Source organism: Mus caroli, chromosome 2 (assembly GCF_900094665.2).
Source record: "Mus caroli chromosome 2, CAROLI_EIJ_v1.1, whole genome shotgun sequence".
NCBI lineage: Eukaryota > Metazoa > Chordata > Mammalia > Rodentia > Muridae > Mus > Mus caroli.
The window spans coordinates 36616623-36630463 of NC_034571.1; the positions used below are offsets into that span (position 1 = coordinate 36616623).

At 35.8% G+C, this 13841-nt stretch overlaps 1 protein-coding gene across 3 annotated transcripts in view; it reads right to left on the reverse strand.

Annotated features, from left to right (window-relative positions):
• Lrp1b (LDL receptor related protein 1B) overlaps positions 1-13841 on the reverse strand; it is a 1970757-nt gene that overhangs the window by 295999 nt on the left and 1660917 nt on the right. The gene's annotated exons all lie outside the window — the stretch shown is intronic.

Below are 13841 nucleotides of genomic sequence, written 5' to 3' on the forward strand. Positions count from 1 at the left end.
ATATATATATATATATAATTCAAAGTTTACTCAGAATTATTTATATCATTTATATTCTACAGCATACTGTTCTTATTATATTTCATTGTATCTTGAAATTACATACTTATTTCTTTTTAAATAATGGTTAGAATAAGTGTTTTATTTACAATTTGTGATTAAAATTATTTGACTATTTTTTCATTAAAAGGAACAACTTAATATGTGAACAGTAATGTCATTATCAGCAGAGATACATGAATTATTCCACAAAGAGAAAAGTAATTTTTCTGTTCTAAAAAAAAGCATTTTATAATATTCTTATTTCATTCCATTTTCAGTTTTCTCCCAGTAGAAATGGTAAAGACAGGAGATACTCTTTCAATCATTTACACTTTATTATTTTATCTCACTATTGGTCTTTCATTAGCTATACTCCAAATGATTCCATATAATCCCTTTGTTAAGAAAACAGAATACATGCTCCCTGTGAAGTAACATTACAGATAAAAGAAAGCCTACAAAGGTGCAATTCAAAAATGATTTAACCATAGAATCAGTGAAGGATTCCAAGAAGACTCCTGTGTGACCAATCCTGAAGAACACCATCTTACCAGTGTTCTTCAAACTTCAATAGGAACTCCTCCATGTGGTAGGAGGAAGTACATCTGATGGGGTAGTAAAGAGAATAGTGACCCCAGGTACACAGTATGATGGTAAACACAACTAGAAGTTCAAGGTTTTTAGGGTTACAGAAATTCATATGTTATATTGGGAGCTCTTGTGAAAATCAAGAACCGTAGAACAGTAAGAAAAATGGAGTTCTGTACAAAAAAATGAAAATAAAAATAGAAACTCTTAATTATATTAAAAGTAAATACACCTGTGAAGTTGAATAGATTTGTTAGAGACCAACATCAAGTGATGTTGGACCTCAGGAGAATGGGTCTAAGAGCAGAAATTATGAAGATACGTTTCTTCCTTTCTTTTCTGCAAAGGGGTTTCTGAGATGCTTTTCTTTTTCTGTTAAAAGATATCATGGACAAGGCAACTTACAGAAGAAAGATTGCATTTGGGGCTCACAGAGCCAGAGGGTGAGTCCATAACCATCATGGTAGACAGCATGTCTACAGGAAAGCAGGGAGGCATAGTGCTGGCACAGCAGCTGAGAGATCATATCTCAGACACATGTATGAGACAGAAAAAGAGAGACAGAGCTATATGGCAATAGTACGACCTTCTGAGATCTCAACATCTTCCAAACATGATATTTCTCCTGTAGGAGGAACAGAAAGTCCCTGGTGCCAGAATTGTGTCAGCTTCTGCATAATCTTCTATAAACAGCAAGAGGGGTCACACAGCCACAGAGGCCACTTTCACAAAAGGGCCAAATTAAAGCCTGCCTGACAGTCTAGATACTGGTGATGCAGACAATGACAGCCAATCAGGAACTGCTAACATGATTGCTTGGGACCACTGTGGAGGGTATAAAGGGCGCTCCACAAGAATTAATAAATGAGCTCACTTCTTCATTCTCACTTGTTCTTGAAGTCTGTGATATTGATTTCATGCCTTCTCATCCATTGCCTCCAAGGGGAGTGGGGGACCAGGAAGAAGGGAGGACTCAGGCAACAGTCTCCTCCAATAAAATCAAACCGACTAATCCTCCCCAAACAGTTCCACCAACTGGGGACCAAGTGTTTAAATCTGTGAGCCTGTTGGGGGCTAGTCTTATTCAAATCACCAAATAGGGCTAATAAATGTTGGTATAGGGATGGACTGGCATAAACAGAATACAGATAACAAGTGGAACTGGTTGTCTTCTTTACTTATGGCTTCACTAATTTTATGACTAGATAAGGGAGTTTCAAACTACAGAAAGGATAAACAGTAATGAATGAGAAAGAAATTGTCTTTTACTTTTTGTTTTTGGATATTTTCTTTACTTATATTTCAGATGTTTTCCCCTTTTCAGGTCTCCCCTTCAGAAACCCCCTATCTCCTCCCCCTCTCCCTGCCTCTATTAGGGTGATTCCCCCACCCACCCACCCACTCCCATACTCTCACCCTGGCCTTCCCATATACTGGACCATTGAATATCTTCAGGCCCAAGGGCCTCTCCTCCCACTGATGTCCTACAAGACCGTCTTCTGCCACATATGTGGTTAGCACCATGAGTCCAGTTGGTTGGTGATCCAGTCCTCGGGAGCTCCGGGGGGAAGTGGGTCCAGCCTGTTGACACTGTTGCTCCCACCATGGGGCTGCAAAACCCCTCAGCTCCTTCAGTCCCTTTTCCAACTCCTCCATCCAAGAATTTTTTTTTAAATGTACTTACAAAATTCTGTAAGCATTAGGGTCAGAATGGTGGTAGGAAGCAATGACCCCTACATTGATAATGAATGCAGGGGTAATTTATGAAAGAGAAACACCCCCTGAAAACTTCCTGTGTTAAACATGTGGAATAATGCATATGTCATTATCTAGGCAGGTGGTAGAAATTTTAATAAGTGTACCCTAGCTGGAAAAATTAGGTTACTAGGTTGTATCTCTGTAAGTTAGACCTATCTTCAACTCTTTCTTTGTCTCTGTTCTCTTTCTGTTCTAAGATAATCAACCCCCCTCTATATTCTACTGCAGCCATAGTGTTTTGTTTCACCACAGACCCACAAACATGGATTAAAGGCCATGGTCTTTGATATCATGAAACATAATAAAACTTTTTAACGCTATTGGACCAGGTATATTGGTTATACTAATGATAAACTATTACACCATGCAAAAGCTGTAAGTTAATCAAATAACTATATTATTTTCTCTTCTATTCCTGTAATAACATACCATGACCAAAATAACTTAAAGAGTTCAGTTAGATTACAGTTTTAGAGGGATAGGCATATTTGGGCCCAAACCTGAGGTAGTAAGCAGCAACCATGGGAGCTGAAGCAGAAGCGAATAGCCCACATCTCAAACCACAAACAAGAAATAGCAAATTCAAAATGGCAAAAGTCATCCATCTCGCAATATCAGACACAAATGGCATACTTCCTCCAAGAAGGTCGCACTCCCTAAGTTAATAAAACAGAGCCACCAACTGGGAACAAATATAGGAATGCTTGCAAATACTGAGTCCAATTCACTCAAACTACACAATAAATAAACAAATGCCAATTCTGGTAGAAAAAAATCAAATCCTACTACCTGTTGCTGCAGTTAAATTCCTAGGGTGATTTCTAAGGAGAGAACTATTGCAATTCTAATCGTTAGGTGAAAAAGCAAGTTGTCTGATCATTTTTCCCCAGGCTAAAAGCCTTGAATAAGAGAGAAAGAAACTTATTTGGTTCAAATAAAGATAAGCCAAGTGTAAAATATTTAGCTTTTCCCTCCAGATAGTCTACAATAAGCTCTTAGTCAATAGAATACTAGGGAGAATGCAACCCCATGCACACCAGGAGTAGAAGTGAGATGCCACAAAATAAGGTCTGACAGGGGCAGTGGATCAAAAGGAGCTGAAAGATAATAATCAAAGCCACAGTTCCTTCCATACACTTCCCTAGTTTTCTTCTTTCTCCCACTTTCTTTTTACTTTGACAATTAAAATAGGTTATGAGAACAAGAAGTCATAAAAATCAATAGATCTTTCTTTGGTTCACAGGATAATTCTTATAAATAACTTATATTAGTTCTCTCTTCCTACTTCCCATGCTGCCTGAAGCTAAAGAACTTGACATGGGTATTTGAACACAAATGACATTAAATTTTCTGTGGCAATGTTAATTTGCTTACTTTCATATACACGTTCTATTAAAGGGTTTCATAAATGCTTAGGTGTACAAAGTGTACAAACACAGAAGGACTTTAATTTTTTAATTTACATATATATATATATATATATATATATATATATATATATAGAGAGAGAGAGAGAGAGAGAGAGAGAGAGAGAGAGTCTTTTTAGGGACTTTCTGAGCAGTTTTGAAAACAAAGACAAAAAAAAAAATAGAAAAAACAACCAGGAGTTCTTTTTCCTTTGGGAAGCCTCAGAACTCCTAGTTTTCTCGTCTACCTGAAAGTACTCTAGTGACCAAGGACATTGATATACCACTTACTACCCAAGGAGACAATTGATACTTAGTACAATATGTTAATCCTTTATGTACCCCACACACAACTAGTCACTCAGCCAACAACAACACAGGAAGAATACAAAATAAAAAAAATATCTGAGCAGCTCTTCATATCTGTTCAAATAGCTTCAGGTCTAAGCTCTCAGTAATGGAAGGAATACCTTTAAAGGGACAATAAATAAAGATTGATGAAGATTCTGGGTTTTTCTATGAATTTAAAAAAGACAAGAAATCCAAAATAATTATTTTTATCATGTATTTTTACTATGCATTTTTGGACTAAAAAGGGGGTTACTAATAACTACTAATGATATGTGTGCTGGTTTGAATAGAAATGTCCCCAAAAATTGATGTTTGACTCATACCGAATGGGACTATTAGGAGGTGTGTCCTTGTTGGAATAGGTATGGCTTTGCTGGAAGAAATAAGCCACTGTGGGGCCAGGCTTGAGTTCCCATTTGGCTCTTTTTCTACTACGTGAGGGTCAAGATGCCCAACTTTCAACTTCTTCTCCAGCACCATGCATGATGGCATGCCAACAACATGTTTCCTATAGTGAAAATAATGGATTAAACCTATAACCTGTTAACCAGCCCCAATTAAATGTATGTCTTTATAATAGTTTCCATGGCCATGGTGTCGCTTCATAGCAATAAAACCCTAATTAAGACAGAAATTCGAACCAGGGACGGGAGTAATGATGTGATAGGCAAGACCATGTTACTGTTAAGAGATAAATAGATGTACTATGGATTAGAAAATGATTTGAATGCTTTAAGTGGGGACTTAATTGGCCATAATAGTAGGAACATGTAAGATATTGTTGATAAGGATGATTTGATGTATAGGGGCCTGGCTCAAGATGTTTAAGAGAAGAATATTATTATGTGGTCTAGAGATTATACTTGTGATATTTTGACAAAGAATGTGGATACTTTTTGTCCAGTGAACAAAATGTCTACCTGAGGCTAAAGTAAAAAGATTTGGATCAATTATTTTGAGAGAGAAATTTCAAAACAGTCTAGTATTGACTCTGTTGTGCAGTTATTTGTATTTAATCCTATGAAAATCTATAATGAAAAGGAGCAAGCTGAGCAAGTAAAAACAGAGAAAAGAAGCTCTAGCAAGTGAAATGGAGCTATTTATAAACAGATTTAAAAATGGAATATAGGGAGTGGTGACCTCAGGGAAAGACTCCAACCAGCTTAGCTTTCAACATGTGAAAAAATAACAACTAAAGAAAAGCTTAGATGCAGGACTGATGGCACAGACCTTTAACCAGGGCACTCAGGAGAAAACAGCTAGGTGCTTTCAATTCTAGCCTGGTGTGTAGAGCAAGTAACAGGATGGTCAAGCTTAGATGATGAAGGAAACCATACAAACCAGAAAGCTGTTGAAGTTATTATTTTAACAAGGGGTGGGAAATGTTCCAGCACCAGCAAGCATAAGATTTTGCAGTTTTGGCCATGTGGTTTGGGTTTTAGTGTCAAGGATAGAATAGAGAGTTTTCCTCCATGTCTAAGGACAGCTATTGAGGCCCTGATGTGATAGGAGTGCCTCTGCCTGAAGACTTAGAAAGGCTAATTTGTGAAACTTTAAAAAGAAGCCTGGATTATCTTGTGAAGCCCAAAATTTGGGGGATGACAGAGCCTTGGGATACCTGCCAAGGAGAGCTGCACACAGGTAGTGAGACCAACCCTAGAGGAAGAAGTGTGTTGAGGTTTCCTTTACTATATATTGTAATGCTAAATACTAGCCCCCAGGGCCTGGATGCTCCCGGGTGAGGAAAATCTGCATATACAATGTGACCTCCACTTGAATAGATTTCCTGTTCAACAACAATTATTCAGGCTATACATTTCTTCCAGCAGCTTAAGCCTAGGATGCTAATGACTCCTGCTGTGAGAGGGTAGCAGCAGAGTGCAGGCTTATCCTGCTGCGACAAGGCTGGCTTCAGAGAACAGGTTTAAATAAGGTGGGAATAGAAGAGCTATTGGAAAATTAAGTCAAGGCTTCACAAGCAACAGTTTTCTTGGAACATGGGAATTCTGAGATAACTTAGGGTAACATTCATTAATAAATTAGCCTGCAAATAAGCTTATACGTAAAATAGAAGGGAATTGAAGTGAAATACATAGGGAAGAATGTTAATCCAAGTTATATAAAGAGAAAGGGGAAATAATTATATATCCACAGATACTAATCTCCTTAGAAGGTAGGAATAAAGAAAAGGACATTGTTTTCCGGTAGAAGGGAGAAATTGTGGTAACTGCTTTAAGTGTTTTTAAAATGAAAACTTCAGATCTTTGATCTTAAATGTAAAAAACAAAGCCATGGACATAGAAACAATATCTCAACAAATATTAATTAAGAGATATTAATTTCCATAAAGGGGATGAATAAAGAAAAAATGGCATTGCTTTGAAGGTAGAAGGGAGAAATTGTGGTAATTGCTTTAAGCATTTTTAAAATAAAGAAATTCAGGTTTTGATCTCAAATATATGAAACAAAGGCAGAGAGAAACATTTTCTAGACAAATATTAATAAAGAGGTATGTATCAGAAGGAATGAATAAATGAAAATTACATTGTCTTAAGGATAGAAAGGAGAAATAGTGGTAATTGTTTTAAGAATTTTTAAGTAATAAAGGCTTTAAATGGTTTTAAAGATATATTAATCTCCATAGAAGGGAGGGATAAAGGGAAATTGCATTGTCTTAAGGATAGAAGGAAGAAATAGTGGTGATTATTTAAGTAATATAAAGAGAAAAGAGATATAATTATATTTCCACAGATACTAATCTCCTTAGAAGGTAGGAAAAAAGGAAACTGTATTCTCCTAAGGATAGAAAGGAAAAATACTCATCATTGTTTATACACTGGAAAAAAGAAAGAAAGAAAGAAAGAAAGAAAGAAAGAAAGAAAGAAAGAAAGAAAGAAAGAAAGAAGGGAAGAAAGAAAGAAAGAAAGAAAGAAAGAAAGAAAGAAAGAAAGAAAGAAAGAAAGAAAGTAAGAAAGAAAGAAATCCAGACTTTGATACCAAATGTAGAAAATAAAGGCACAGAGAGAAAGGCTATCTCAAAAGATAATCATATTAAAACGATTTTAATTGCTATGAGTTCTTTCAGTTATCAAGATGAAGGTGGTTATAAGTTAGGTGGTATTACTGACATTAATCCTCTAGGAGTGAGATCAGAGGAGAGCAGGCCCTAGGAAAAGGTAGGCAAATGATTTATACGATCTGAAGAGAAACCAGAGTATACTATAGCAACAGACAAGTAGACCAATGGAACAGAATTGAAGACCCAGAGATGAACCCACACACTTATGGTAACTTGAGTTTGAAAAGGGAGCTAAAACCATCCAGTGGAAAAAAGACAGCATTTTCAACAAATGGTGCTGGCACAACTGGAGGTTATCATGTAGAAGAATGCGAATTGATCCATTCCTATCTCCTTGTGCTAAGGTCAAATCTAAGTGGATTAAGGAACTCCACATAAAACCAGAGACACTGAAACTTATAGAGGAGAAAGTAAGGAAAAGCCTCGAAGATATGGGTACAGGGGAAAAGTTCCTGAATAGAACAGCAATGGCTTATGCTATAAGATCAAGAATTGATAAATGGGACCTCATAAAGTTGCAAAGCTTCTGCAAGGCAAAAGACACTGTCAACAAGACAAAAAGACCACCAACAGATTGGGAAAGGATTTTTACCTATCCTGAATCAGATAGGGGACTAATATCCAATATATATATAAAGAACTCCTGCTTGTGGACGTTGTACATCGTGTGCGCACTAGGCTCCGCACCACGATGTACAACGTCCACAAGCAGAAGTGTACAGAGACTGGGTAACAAATGCTAATGCTAGCTTTCTTTCTTTTTTTTTTTTTTTTTGGTTTTTCAAGACAGGGTTTCTCTGTGTAGCCCTGGCTGTCCTGGCACTTACTTTGTAGACCAGGCTGGCCTCGAACTCAGAAATCCGCCTGCCTCTGCCTCCCGAGTGCTGGGACTAAAGGCGTGCGCCACCACGCCCGGCTAATGCTAGCTTTCTTTAGTCAAATCAATTTTTCCAATTTCCCTACCCTTAAAAAATTCATTATCAGGAAGAATCTTTTGGCAAGACATCACCAAATTCCTTGGGTGTCTAATTATGGTTATTTCATAGATTATAGATCGTTTGTCATTTTAAGGGATAATTTGGAAATGGTCATAATTTTGGACGGGGAGGAAACTAGAGAGAGCTTAAATTTGGGGATTTCTATCTTTCCTCTCCTCTTTTTCCTTTAGGGACTGAAAAGAAAAAGGGGGTAGAGTAATGCTATAAGAAATTGAATATATGGTGATGGATTACTAAATTTACTCTTCATCAAAACATTTCATAGCCATAATCTTATATTGGTAGAAATCTTTTCAGTTTGATGTAGACTTGAAGTTTTAATTTCTTACATTGGGACAGAATTTGTTATTGATACTAGTTTAAAGATTTTCATTGGAATAATTCCTTGTATATTAACACAAACTTTAAAATAAATTTTGTTACTCTTAGCTAGGCATCGTGCCTATGTCACTCATTTAAGAATGCAAAGCTTAGATCCAGTATTTCTAATAGCTGCTACTACAAATTATTTAGGATAATTAAGTAGTGCAAGTTACAGGTTAGATAGTAAACTTATGGCTATTTTAGATTCTTATTTAATTACAATAAGTGCTTTCAATATTATTCAAATAACATATAGCCTAGAGTAGTAAAGGTTTAGTTAGTAGTTCAGATATACTATATATAGAAAGATAGGCTTTGAAAGCATAAGAGATCCACAGAATATGGCATTTAAAATAATTTTATTATTAATAGATCTTTCTACTAGGAGAAAGGAAGAGAGTGAGTATCATTACCTCCAATTGGATTCACTTCAATTGTGGCAAGCTAGCCACTGGGTAAGAAAAACCCTAATTTCATTCTGTAGGTAATTAGGGTCCAAAAAAAAGGACACACAGGTGTGATATAGTCAGCTAAGCTCTGCCCAGAAAGAGTAAGCTAGTCCTTCCTAATTTCTGCTTCACTTAAAGTCTGTCAGATATTTCTGGGTCAGAGGCTGAAAACAGATGCTTTAACATTAAGAGAAATATTGGGGAATGTCTAGGAAGTCAGCTATCTCTACAAATTGTATTGTTTTGGAAGTTATGTTTTGTGCTTCTTACATGTTCAGGTAATATTTAATTCCTTTTCAGATCTCTGATGAGATTGATGACTAGTCATAGTCTCATAATTGAACTTCAGTTCTTTAGCATTAAAGATGTTCTAGAATTGAAAAGATGGTTTTTAGATAGTATTACAAGTTAAAAGCAAACATAATTCAGGTACAGAATTATTAGGATTGATGATAAAGTACTTTACCTAAATTGACAAATATGATGGACTAGAGGTTATAAGTGTATATCATATCTTATAATTTGCATAACTGATATAATTGGGTTCAACTTATATCTAAGAGAAAAGATCATTTTTAATTGGGCAAAATGGGGGAATGTAGTGGGTTTGGCCTAATTCTGCTTGCATTTTAATTTTAATCCCCAAAACTGCTTACAGGAGAGAGAAGGAGTCTGCCCACAGTTAATTCTGAATGGTAAATAATGCCAGCAGCCAATATCTGAAGAGAAGAGACATGGGGTTTTGGTTTCCCAGGCCAGGAATCATGAGAAAGAAGAGAGGAGATCTACGAGGCCAGAACAGTGTGGAGAAGAGGAGAGACATCATCCCTGAGAAGAGTACAGGACAGAGTGGATTGGCTGCCATGTGAGGGAACCATGAGACATGGTCTAGACCACAGACCAGTTGGACAGCCCTCTGGGTCCAGAGAGGCCAAGATAGAGTATACTAGTAAGAAATAACTTAGGATTAACTGCATGGAGTTTAAGGAGCAGCCCTGCTAGTGAGGTAATTAAGGGATATTAAAATATAAAGACAATGTGTGTGTGTGTGTCTGTTCATTTAATAAATATTTAATTTCAACAGAAACACTATTACAGAGAATGATTTCTAGTGCCCATTTATGATAAGACTGTAGATGAGATTGTTAAGCTTTAAAAAGAAGGACAACATTGCTTCTTAATACTGTTCTTTGTCATTTGCTATTGATATAATTAGATATAATGTATTTTATCTATATATTTTATAAGACTTACTTATTTACTATATCCAGAACAATTTTATTACTATGCACTGTATTTTCTAAATTTGAACACACCAATTTATTACCATCTTAAGACAATCCTACTTATTTCAGAAAAGCTAATAATAGCATTAAGGTCCAATGGCTTCATTTGAGAAAAAAAAAATCTTATGATACATGATTTCCACATATTTTTATTTAGTTACTTCAATGTCTTTCTTCTTATTTTTTACCATCAACCTAGTTTAATGCATTTTCTTCTGCTTAAAACTATTGAAACTATTTGATAAATAGTACCAATTTATCACTTTATTTCTTCCTTTTTTAAAAGGTTTATCTATTTCCTGTATCTCCTTTCAATATCTTATGAATTTTTATTGTTTTTAAACTTTTTTAAGTAATATGAAATAACTAAATTTCAAAATACAGTAAATCTGCTTTCGAACGTCAAGTAACAATAAAGTTAATGGTTGTACTACAGGCTGTGGAGCGTTGCAAGCCTTCCTGGGAGATCTTGAATCATTTGTACACATTTCCCCTGTTTTGCCATTCTTTGGAGACATCTTATCCCATTTCTATCTCACACTTTTCCTTTCCATCAATTATTTTATAAAGATTTTCTATATCCATTATCAATAATCTCTTACTGAATGGTTTTCTGCTTCATTTAGCGTTTGATCTGATGCCTCCTATGACTTTAGCAAGTTGATTTTCATCAACATAATTAAGAAATTACCTCTGATTCATCAAGATAAATTGTTACCTGTAGCTCAAACTTGCAATCTTGCTTTCTCTACAGTGCTTTAACTGAATGGTGAGACTTCCCTGAGTAAAAATATTCTTGAGTCAACATTTCTGCTACATCTAAAATATACTTGGACTCTTATATTTAATTTAGCAAGTAATTTTAATGCTTTCTATAAAATATCCATCCTTTACACTATTTGAGTTTTCCTCCTTATTTTCTTATTGAGCCTAAAAGCCAATAAATTCTTCCATCTGAAATTTACTACAGAATCTCTGGCTTTCCGAATATTTGGAATAGTTTCATCTGCAAGTTTTCAAGAATTGCAGTCATAGTACACTCACCTCATGACCAATGTCCATAATAATTTCCTGTTAATGTGGCAAAATACAATAGGCCTTCAAACTTCTAGTGCCCCGTAAGTTTAATTTTTCCCAGAGGCAGAGGTACATATGTGCTAATTTTGTCTTTTAGTCTAGCTTGGTATACTTAAAATGTGTGCTCAGTAAATTAAGAGATTTTTCGGAGGCGTTTTTCATTACAAATACTTGTTAGGTCCCGATTTTAGATAGCTTGATATTTTCTTACTTGACCTACAAATATTAGCAGTCAATTCATGGTTATTAGTAGTCAGTAGTTTTAAAAACACAACATTAGCATTACATTTTATATAGAATATTATTAACTTAGTATTATTTACCATTCAACATAATATTAATATACTTATCCAATTGGTTTTTGTACTCTAGTGTTTTAGAAATTGAGTACACATTGGTGAAACACCTTAAAAATTCAGACAGTAAGAATGGGAGAAATAGTCTTCCCCAGAAACACTATTTCTAGTATACCCCCTCGTTATATAAGAACAAAAATTAGCCCTGAAAGTAGCAGGCCACCTGGTTATCTTAGACCAAAGTTCAGCCCTGAAAACACACATACATGTAATATCATGCACAGAAGGTTTTACTTGGGACATAGTTTATAAACATACATATATACATATAAGAACAATTATTGAGAAAAATTGCAATGAATTTAAAAGAAGGGAGGGTTTGAAGTGGCAAACCCAAAAGGAGAAATAATAAAAGAAAACGCGAGTAGTAATGATTCATGACATAGTAGTATATTTTATAACATGGATGCATCTGAAAGACATAATTAAGTGAAAGAAACAGGAACTGAAAAACTTGCATACTGCATATCTTAATTTTATGAAGCGCCTATAAATGGGAAAATTGTGGAGGAAATGAGAATCAAGATGAGGAACCTTCCCAGATAAACATTCAGAAATTTATTGGTTTGATGAGTGCAAACGTGGGTAATTTATTAAAAACCATTGAGTATATTTAAGACAAGTGACATATACTGCATTTTAAATATGCCTCAATAAATCTGTTTAACTTATTTTAAAGACAAAATCTAAGTATTTTACCCATTTGCTAAGAAATTGAATGGTGGATTAAGAGAACTAAGTAATATAGTAGTCATTATTAGAACAGTCTATTCAGTGTTCCATACTCGGATATAAATACTCTAAAAGCAAGTATATAAAAACGAGATTAAAGAAATGACAATAGTTTAAATGTGAATTAGAAAGCAGAAACTACAAAGGAAATCATAACTTTTTAAACTGATTTACAAAATTGAATTCCTGCGTGCACCAAACTGTATCATTGTACCCACTGATGATGCTTTCTTCAGGTGGTATCCTATGGTAATCACCATCGTTTCTCAAGTTTGATATGAGATCAATACTGTTTTGCATTTCATATATAAGAGAGATCATGAAATTCTCATATCCCCAATTATGGTTTATTTTTGTTTGTTTATTTGTTTTTGATTTACTTTTCTTACTTTTTTTTCCAATTTTTTATTAGATATTTTCTTCATTTACATTTCAAATGCTATCCCGAAAGTCTACTATACCCTCCCCCCGCCCTGCTCCCCTACCCACCCACTCCCACTTCTTGGTCCTGGTATTCCCCTGTACTGGGGCATATAAAGTTTGCAAGACCAAGGGCCCTCTCTTCCCAATAATGGCCAACTAGGCCATCTTCTGATACATGTGCAGCTAGAGACAAGAGCTCCGGGGTACTGGTTAGTTGATATTGTTGTTCTACCTATAGGGTTGCAGACACCTTTAGCTCCTTGGCTACTTTCTCTAGCTCCTCCATTGGGGGCCCTGTGTTCCATCCAATAGATGACTGTGAGCATGCACTTTTATATTAGCCAGGCACTGGCATAGACTCATAAGAGACAGCTATATCAGGGTCCCTTCAGCAAAATCTTGCTGGCATGTGCAATAGTGTGTGTTTGGTGGCAGATTATGGGATGGATCCCTGGGAGAGGTAGTCTCTGGATGGTCCATCCTTTCGTCTTAGCTCCAAACTTTTCTCTGTAACTCCTTCCATTGGCATTTTGTTCCCTATTAATAATCAGGGAAATGTAAATCAAAACAACCCTGAGATTCCACCTCACACCAGTCAGAATGGCTAAGATCAAAAATTCATGTGACAGCAGATGCTGGCAAGGATGCGAAGAAAGAGGAACATTCCTCCATTGTTGGTGGGATTGCAAGCTTGTACAACCACTCTGGAAATCAATCTGACGGTTCCTCAGAAAATTGGACATAGTACTACCAGAAGATCCAGCAATACCGCTCCTGGGCATATACCCAGAATGTAATATGTAATAAGGTCACATGCTCCACTATGTTCATAGCAGCCTTACTTATAATAGCCAGAAGCTGGAAATAACCCAGATGTCCCTCAACAGAGGAATGGATACAGACAATGTGGTGCATTTACACAATGGAGTACTG